Genomic DNA, 10,418 nt, shown 5'->3' on the forward strand with positions numbered 1-10,418 from the left:
TGAGCTACTGTCTGATTCATCATCTGTGTCTGACTGTTCTGAGCAGTTTTTGGAATCAAATTCATCATCAGAACCGATAATTTCATTCAACAGAGGCCTTGATTAAAGGGATTTTTAATTCCCACCAACCTACTTTGACCACTTATTGCAAGAAAACTATGTATGCTAGAGACAAAATGTAAACTGCACATGAAAATAGAGATATTGTTCTAGCTTTTGGCAACATCATAATTTAGTATATCTGAAAAACGATTTTTTTCCAAATTCTGGGTGACCCTTACACCTTAAACAGAGGAGCAGCCCATGTGTATATAGCCATGACTTTAATAAGGCTGCAGAATATGTGGATGGTTTAGTCTGATGCTAAGACATATCTTTCTAGTGTTCTCAGCTTGAGCAATGTATGTCAAGTTTGTACTCGTCCGATCATTCGAGGAGGCTGCTCGTTTGGTGAATCAGAAGTTTTTATAAATATTTAGCCCATCGACTTTTCATGTAGGACATAACTTTACAAAATGAACAGATGATCTCGTCTTTGCTTGTGAGAATGTGTCATTTGAAAAAGACACATGCACACGCACACAACTTATACCAATGCTTCAAATGACGGACTGAGTTTACACTGCTGAAAACACAATACAGCACTGGAGCTATTGGTTTTATTTTGTATATAAATGCATAGGTCAGCGTGTCTACAATGACATGAAGCGAGCTGCTGGTTCCAGTTCTTCAGTTCACACTCACTTCTTCACAACTGTATCATGTCTCCCTGTATCATGTCTCCCTGTATCATTCAGCACATTCACTCACAAGTCACATGCACACATTACACCACAGCTTCAATGTCCTAATTACTTTGTTCATTTTAGTAAAAGGCAGATTTGAGGGGTTCACTAGTCCGAGGGTTCACTAGTCCGAGGGTTCACTAGTCCGAGGGTCCACTAGTCCGAGGGTTCAATAGTCCGAGGGTTCACTAGTCCGAGGGTTCACTATAGACGCTTGAACAAAGGATATTCAATTTGATTTGTTTTTATTTTGTGTGTGTATGTGTGCGTGGATGTGTGTGTGCGTGCGTGCCGGCGTGTGTTTTCACTGCTGTGGGAACCAAATCGAAGAATATTCTCATAAAAACACAGTTGTTTTCATTCAAAAAGATAATGTGGTGTTTTATATTTTGACTGAAGAAATCTCAGACTATTTCCCCCAAGAAACTTAGTTATTTATATTTTGACTGAAGAAAGGATATTAAATTTATCAGGATACCGCCCCGACTGGACAATTACGTGATCGAACTGCCTACAGTTTTTAGTCATATTATATAGCACCTCGGGTTTCCTTTTGCCCGTTATCCCACCGACCTGAATTATGGAGAGGATCGAGCCTGGGTTGTACTACAGCAAAGAAACTACAATGGGAAGAAGGATAACTTCCTCATTGGGCATGCTTAGAAATGAGAATGGCTAAATACGAGTTATTGCCCTTTTCTACATGCTGACCAGACTGTCTCCTGCTTTGTCATGACTAGTACAGTCGATCTTTCTCATGCTGTGACTTGCTTTATTTTCACATTTTCGGTATTTAAAACAGCAAACACACACACACACACACACACACACACACACCGAAGAAGTTTCCATTCTGATTCGGTTATTTTATTTGGTGCTATATGTTTGCTTCACATTGTTTCTTTTACATTGCTTTAGGTATCCCAATTCGCTAAACACATCCATAATGCATGCATGGCTCATTCGAAACAGGGCAACTGAACAACTGATGCCCAATAGCAATAAATACTGAACAACTGAACAATAAATAGCAATAAATGATGACAGTGCCAAGTTTTTAAGTACAAAGTGAAATCATGTGACTGGACAAAGGCACAATTACAAAATACAAATAAAACAAAATCGAGGCCCATTTTAAATTAAGTTCTCAGCTCATATGGAAGCATAAGGTGACCCTAGAAACCGAAATTGGGAGACCTCCCGCCCCCAGGGCAGACTACAAAAAGAAAAGGGGGGGGAGGGGAGCTAATTTGTGAAAAAGTATAAAAGGAATCAAAAACTGTATACATGTATTTAGTTAATACCCCCAAAATTGTATAGTATATACAATGTCAGACCCTAAAGAAAGTTTGTTAGTCATTGCTTAGGCAAAACAAAGCAAAATAGTCTGTTTACGGTATCCCGACCAACCCTATTTTTCCCCCGCCGACCCTAGACTTTTTTTTGGCATTTGGAGAAAAAGAAAAAGAAAAAAAAATCAATTTTGTTCCTGTTTTTTTGCAAAATAATTTAAAAAGATGGTTATAAAAATAAAAAAATAAGAAAAGCCGACCTACCGACCCTCTTTTTGTGTGCCTATGTTACTGTAAACAGACTAAAAGGTACATCACAAACAACACACCAGGGATGCTACTCCCCCCTTAAAAATAGCCATGAGTCATAGGTGTGACGTTTGAATCTTTTAGCTAAATAAAACCATAGGCAATTGATCGGAAATATCAGGAAAAATCTTAACAAGTTTATTATTTGTTTGCTTGGACCAATCCTCTTGCCGAAGAGTTTTACAGTAAAAATTGATTTTACGTCAAAAATATCACAGGAATATCGAATGTTGAGGTAAGGCTGGGATAGCCAAGTTCAAGAATAACGGAAGGTGACTGTTGAATCTTTTTGAAAATGTATAAAAATATAGATGGTAGGCAATTCAAAATTAAAAAAAGGACTCTCGGAGCATGGACTTAATGAGTCAAAAATTAAAGAAGGCTCTATGAGCCGAAGTACATGTTTTGTCTTTGGTCTTTTTTTATTTTGAATTGCCGACCATCTATATTTTGATACAACTTTGGACCCTCTTTGTACGGAGAGAGTTGGCAATTGTTAATCACATTCTCTCATCTCATTGACTCTCCTTCAGCTCCTTGGTAACATGCGTTCCCGTCTCTGCCAGGATTGGACACAGCAGCAGATAACCGGTAAATATGTAACAGGCATAAATGGCAAAATAGCTCGCCTCGCCTGATAATATATGAGACAACTGTTCTATTACAAAGTCTTTCTTGGGAGGCTTGGCTAATTTACTCGCTCGTTTTACACGGGGTTCCATCGTTTTCTTTTCTAATCGGAAAACCTTGCTCCTCAGTTTGTTGACCTTCTGCCAAAGTTCCGCTTCACGAGGGGATGGGGAGGATGACGACTTTGATGCTTTACATCCTATGTCCTCCAGGATCGCCTGAATGTCATCTAAAAAAGAAAACACACACACAAAACACATAAAATAACATCTTTACGTGTGGGAACTACAGGTACAATTTCATCCATCCATGCATCCGCCCTATACAGCTTTCTTCTTCTTCTTCTTCTGCGTTCGTGGGCTGAAACTTTCACACGCACTCATTTTTTTGCACAAGTGGAATTTTACGTGTATGACCGTTTTTACCCCGCCATTTAGGCAGCCATACGCCGCTTTCGGAGGAAGCATGCGGGGTATTTTTGTGTTTCTAAAACCCACCGAACTCTGACATGGATTACAGGATCTTTTTCGTGCGTACTTGGTCTTGTGCTTGCGTGTACACATGAAGGGGGATAAGTCACTAGCAGGTCTGCACATAAGTTGACCTGGGAGATCGGAAACATCTCCACACTTAACCCACCAGGCGGCCGCGACCGGGATTCGAACCCTCGACCTTCCGAGTTAATAGACCGACGTCTTACCACCCCACCACAGCGCCCGTCACCCTATACAGCAATTATCAACTATGTAATGGATGGGTTTAAACATTTTTTGATGTCAGGGTGTTCTTCATGGTTAAAAATCTCTTACCTGGTTGAACAATTTGTGCATCAGGCGACAGGTCGGTGCTGGCTTCATTTGTAGCTACCCTTTGCGATGGTGGCTTCCTCCCACTAGCAACCTGCAAATGCACAGCTCTTTAACTGACAAACTCACAACCAACACCCAGTCCCAATGAAACAATTCTCCCAATTTCATGGCATTGGTCTTAGGCCACACAAAAAAGTGTATGTTTCTGGTAAGGCAAAACAAAAAATAATCTGTTTACGATATCCGGACCGACCCTATTTTTTTCCCACCGGCCCTAGACTTTTTTGGGGCATTAAAAAATAAAATTAAAATATTCAGATGGCTAAAATACAAAAATAAAAAGCCGACCTACCGACGCTATTTTGGGGGGGCTTATGTTACCTTTAACAGACTTTTTGTGTGGCCTAACATGACTAAAGGTGGAGATTTTTTTTCTAAACTTTTTTTTTAAACCATCTTTTTAACTTATTTTGTTGAAAAACAGGAAAACAAGTGATTTTCGAATACCACTTTTATTTTTGAAAATGCAAAAACAAAAGTCTAGGGTCATCGGGAAAACATAGGTAGGGTCAGGTGACCAGAAACATACAACTTTTTGTTGTTGACGCCGACCCTATACTTTTTTTGCCATTTGGGGCTGTTTTTTGGCAAAATAAGTTCATCATATCATCATAATCAAGACGTCAATCCAAAATAAGTAACGTTTTTTTGTTGGCCTTATCATTATTTTGCGCTAAATGCAAACAGGCATTATTTGATGGGAACAATGCTGGTTTTTTTCAATTCTTACATCAGCCTCAAACTTGTCATTACTCAACCTGCATTTATTAGTGTGCTTCTTTGATTTGCAAAAACCTAAAACCAATAAATAAATAACCTTCGGTGGTGGATTGGGCACTGCAAACAATGTCGGGACAGCATTCCACACAAGTGATCCTCTCTGCAGGATTGTTTTACTGGTTGGCCTCAAAGTGATCAGTACAAAGCTTGAGACCTTGAACATCAGCTGGCTGCAGCTTTTCAAAGTCCTCTCGCCTTGTGAATTGCATCCATATTCTGCACCTAGTTTGACAATAAAAACAACAATGTTATTGTTAAACTAAGCAAAAAGGAAAGACAAAAAAAGCTAAATCAGATCTTCAGTCTAAATCTAACGCTCTGCCGGAACGCAAAACGGATGAGTGATGTACCTTTGTACTGTAGTTTTCCCGTAAGCAAGGTTTGATAAAGGTTTCGGCAAATATGCCCACGGGTAGTTTGTCATCAAGTGTAAACTGTTGTTTTGTACTGACTGCTGACTCACACTCACAGTCGTAAGTACTCGCTGACGCTGTAGTCTACTGAGTGAGTTGACTCGAGCCATTGCATTCATTCTCATTCTGAAGAAGGTAAACCTGATGAAATAATCACTGCACAACCCACCTTTTTTTCTTCTTTAGGGAACTTGTGGAACGTTTTCCCGAAGCAGCTCTGTTTGCAACGGGCGTTCTTGCAACAAAAAGCCGAGTACAATTTACCACCACCACGCACGCGATCGGTACCTACGCGATCCGCCATTTTGTTTTCGCCGCCAGCATGTAATTAGGGACGATAACCCACAAACACTTTTTCGCATTTTCTTCGCAAGTTCCACGTCTTCCTTTGTACAGTGTTTGACTACAGCCTCACACATAATTTCATTGAAATCAGTTCTCAAACATCGGATATCTATTTGCGGACACACACACACACACACACACACACACACAGTGAAACCTATAACTGGAAAATCAAACGTCTATATGTATTACTATCAACTGTGCCACCACCCAGCCTCTCCTCACTGTTATCTCTCAGACCTCTTCCCACGGTCTGGTATCATCAGTTAGAATAAGAGTACATTGTGCTCCCTAATTTTTTTCCAGCACAGCATCCTTATGCTAATGAGTTTCACTCTGTGCTCAGCTCTGTTGTGCTTATATCTTATGCTCTATACTTTAATGAATAAACTTAGTGATAGACATTCGTCTGATGTTATACTGATGTGGCTGAGAGTGTGACCCTACGATAGCCTCCGAATACAAACACCTAACACCATACCATTACATGGTGGCAGCTCTGGTGCCCCAGTGTGAACATCTTACAACTTACAAGTGTTTTCTGTGCCAGCTTTTGTGTGTGTGACACTGACAGCTTCTGATCATCGAAACTGTACTACCTGGAACTTTGTGACTGTGATTGTGATCTATGTGAGTCTGGAACAGTGACTAACCATTAGTAACTGTGTCATTCCCTGTCTTCAACTCGATTACTGAATAATTATCCTGGACACTATCCTGACCACCAGTGACTGTGTCTCTGACAGACAGTAATGCTAGTGTTGTACACGGATACATCATTGACTCCATAACTGTCACTCCGCACAATCCGGTAAGTGGTATCTTTCTCAATTTTACCACGCACACACAACCAACATGGCTGATGCACCATTGCCACGCCCAAAGATGGACTGGTCATCAGATGACAAGGCACAATCTGCACTCCAAGATTGCAGCTCTGCGACATGTGGTTTAAAGTGAAAAACACTGAGAAAAAACTGCAACACAACTACATCATGTTGTGGCTTGGCAGTGATGGTTTACGTCTACTCAACACATGGAACCTCACTGTCGAACAGCTCGAAGACCCCAAAAACATCTGGGACAGATTGCAGCTACTCCAACCACCACAAAATTTCCGCATTCATCGGCTAGAAATGCAGCGACTGACGCAATGGACAGGGGAGTCGGTAGAAGATTTTTGCACAAGATGCAGAACAAAGGCCATCAAATGGAAGTATACTGACAAAGCCGCAGAAGATGAGAGAGTTTTAGAGCAACTTATCGCTGGGACATCTATTTCCACTGTCCAGCGTGAACTCCTCTCTCGGGACAGCACCCTGACCCTCGCTACAGCCCTAGAACTAGCAAAGTCACACGAGGCTACAGCGAACCATATGCGTCAAATGCAGGAATTGACAGCTACAGGCTCGACCATCGACGCCATCAGAGCAAAGGACAGCAGAGCATGCGGCAACTGCGGTGGAAAACACCCACCTCGACAATGCCCAGCCTACGGCACTAAGTGCTCAAAATGCCTCAGGCCCAACCACTGGCAGAAGGTATGCCGCTCGAGCACCAGCGGTAGCACAGACAGACCTGGACATGCTGCACAGAGTAAACAACACAAACCCCGAGGGCGGCGACGCGGTAGACCTGGCCACCAGCAAGGCGGCAGGAAACACATCAACGCCGTGCAAGACATCAGCGATGATGACCCTACTGACGACTTCGCCTGCCTGGATTTCTCTAGCATAGAGACAAATAACGGCGACAACCGGGATGAGCTATACGCCAGCCTGGACATCAAGTATTCAATGCCAGCATCCCTTAGAGTAAAGGTGGACACGGGAGCACAGGGAAACATACTCCCACTGCGCATCTATCGGCGAATGTTTCCCGAGCAGCTCAACCCTGAGGGTTTCCCGGCAGCAGGCGCCACAGAACTACGTCGCACTGTACTACAAGCGTACAACGGGACAATCATCAAGCAGTTTGGAGTCATCAGGATCCAATGCAAATTCAAGAAAACAGAATGGCATGACGCAGAATTTTTTGTCACAGACAGCAACGGTCCAGCCATCCTGGGACTACCCAGCAGCAGACAGCTGAAGCTGGTCACCGTTCACTGCGCCATTCAAACAGCAGCAGCACCAGCACTGAAGCCAGTCAAGAACGCCAGTGACCTGGAGCGTACATACCCTGACAGATTTGAGGGAATAGGCAACTTTGAAGGTGAGCTACACATCACGCTCAAGGAGGGAGCCCAAGCAGTGGTGCAGCCTCCACGCAAGTATCCCATCCAGCTTCTAGATGAAATCAAATCGGAGCTGAAGAAGATGGAGAACATTGGCGTAATCACCCCCGTCACGGAGCCCACAGACTGGGTTAACGCACTAGCTTTCAGCAGGAAGGCTAGTGGCGGTCTGCGTGTGTGCCTGGATCCCAGAGCACTGAATCAGTGCATCAAGAGGACTCACCACAAGACCCCTACAATCGAGGAGATCACCAATCGCCTCAGTGGCTCCAAGGTTTTCAGCAAACTCGACGCCAAACACGGCTATTGGGCCATCAAACTCGATGAGGAATCCTCCATGCTCACCACCTTCAACAGCCCTGTTGGCCGATTCCGCTTCAATCGTCTTCCCTTTGGCCTCAACGTGAGCCAAGATGCATTCCAGCAAGCCATGGACCGCATCCTCAGCCAATGTCCTGGTACCATCGGAATCACCGATGACGTCATTGTTCATGGCAAGGATGAAGAGGACCACGACAGGAGCCTTCACCATCTGATGGACGTGGCAAGAAAATGTGGACTCGTCTTCAACAGCGACAAATGCCACATCAAGACATCTCAAATCAAATTCTTTGGGATGATCTATGACCTAGAAGGAGTCCATCCTGATCCAGACAAATGCTCAGAGATCCAGGCCTTGCCAGCGCCAAAGTCCGTCACTGATGTTCAGCGCTTCCTTGGCATAGTTCAGTTCATGTCTCCTTTCATCCCCAAACTGTCCGACAAGACAGCACCCCTCCGTGCATTGACCAAGAAAGGAGTCAGCTTTGAGTGGAACAGCTCGTTGCAGAAAGTATTCGACGACCTCAAAGCATCAATCTGCAAAGACACAGCTCTCTCCTTCTTCGACGTATCCAAGAAGACTACCATACAGGTCGACGCATCGAAAATCGGAGTTGGAGCAGCCCTATTACAAGACGGCAAACCCATAGCGTTCGCCAGCAAGGCCCTGACCGACACAGAACAACGCTATGCGAACATTGAACGTGAACTTCTTGCTGTCGTCTTTGGATGCACGCGATTCCATACGTACATCTATGGAAAACACTTTGTGGTCGAAAGTGACCACAAACCCCTGGAACAGGTGCAGAAGAAAAGCCTAGCTAGTACTCCACCTCGCTTGCAGCGAATGATGTTACAGTTACAACACTATGACGTCACCATTCAATATCGCCCCGGAAAAGAGATGATCCTTGCTGACAGTCTCTCCAGACTTAACCCGACACCCGGTAAATCAATCAGCCTGGAGCAGTCCATCTACGCAGTCCAGTTTTCATCTGACAGGCTTCAGGAGCTACGGCAGAAAACAGATGCCGACCCTGACCTTGCAGCATTGAGAGACACCATCATCGATGGGTGGCCAGATAACGCAAAACTTCTGCCCAAACGACTGCGAGACTACTGGTCATGCAAAGATGAACTAAGTGTGGAGGATGATTTGGTGCTCAAAGGAGATCGAATCATCATACCGGCAGCGATGCAAGCATACATACTGCAGAACATTCATGCTGGTCATCAAGGAAGTGAAAAATGCAAGCTTCGCGCCAAGACTTGCGTCTACTGGCGTGGAATCAATGCACACATTGATGACTGGGTGAAGAGATGCAACGTCTGCCAAAGCAACCTAAACAGCCAGCAGGCAGAAACTCTCCTCCCCCACGACGTTCCAACCAGACCTTGGCAAAACGTCGGCACAGACCTATTTCATTTTGACGGAAAGGAATACATCTTAGTCTCAGACTACTTCTCCAAGATGCCTTTCATCAGACGCTTACCCGCTCAGCCAACAAGCACTTCAGTCATCACAGCGCTGAAACAGCTGTTTAGCGAACACGGAATACCTACAAAGGTCATATCAGACAACGGACCACAATATGACTCTAACGAGTTCTCAACATTCTCAGCAGAATGGGGATTCCAACATGTCACCAGTTCTCCAAGATACCCCCAGTCCAACGGATTTGCGGAACGCATGGTGCAGACAGCCAAGAAGACATTGCTCAAAGCAAAGCAGAGCAACTCTGACCCAGACCTGGCAATGCTTTGTCTCCGCACCACCCCCATTGACAGTTCGCTCCCTTCTCCTGCTGAACTCCTCTACTCCCGCAATCTCCAGTCCAATCTCCCACACCTGGCCAAACCCACTCCATACAACAGGAAAGCGCGCAGGAATCTTCAAGTCCGTCAACAGAATCAAAAGAAATACCACGATCGTTCAGCCCGAGACCTTCCTCCACTCCACACAGGCCAGAAGGTTCAGATGCAAGAAAACAACGGCACATGGATACCAGCAACTGTCGTCAACAAGAGGCCTGAACCAAGATCATACACCATCCGGACACCCAATGGTGGCATCTACCGCCGCAACAGAAGACAGCTGCGAGACCTGCCCACCATGCAGAAACGCCTCACCTGGGCAGACCAACAACAAGATGCCAGTCTCAGACCGCCTCGCCAAGACACCCCACAACCTGTGAACAACACACCCCAACGCAGTGACAACACCGAGTCGACAGTTCCAACAGCCCTTCGACGATCCAACAGACACACACAACAACCACAGCGACTCATTCAAACAATGTAGCTAACAGAAGTACTTGCAAGAAAGAAGAAAGAAGAGCATGCATGAAGACAGCAAGTTTTCCTGAAGAAGAGGAGAAACACACATACACAATGTGTTTTACATGTTTTACATACATACATTTATAATCACACAACAA

At 44.4% G+C, this 10,418-nt stretch overlaps 1 long non-coding RNA gene across 3 annotated transcripts; it reads right to left on the reverse strand.

Annotated features, from left to right (window-relative positions):
* Nucleotides 1–1,574: 1,574 nt before the first annotated feature.
* LOC138961354 (uncharacterized) lies at nucleotides 1,575–5,601 on the reverse strand. 3 transcript variants are annotated; one of them, XR_011454157.1, is made up of 3 exons: nucleotides 5,248–5,574; nucleotides 3,826–4,887; nucleotides 1,575–3,245 (listed from the first exon to the last, which is right to left on the reverse strand). It is a non-coding gene; the product is annotated as an uncharacterized lncRNA (long non-coding RNA). The 3 variants fall into 3 exon arrangements; XR_011454156.1 differs by having other exon boundaries at nucleotides 3,826–3,916; nucleotides 4,703–5,484; XR_011454155.1 differs by having other exon boundaries at nucleotides 3,826–5,601.
* Between the last annotated feature and the right edge of the window lie 4,817 nt (nucleotides 5,602–10,418).

The sequence above is a fragment of the Littorina saxatilis genome, linkage group LG3, assembly GCF_037325665.1.
Source record: "Littorina saxatilis isolate snail1 linkage group LG3, US_GU_Lsax_2.0, whole genome shotgun sequence".
Lineage (NCBI taxonomy): Eukaryota > Metazoa > Mollusca > Gastropoda > Littorinimorpha > Littorinidae > Littorina > Littorina saxatilis.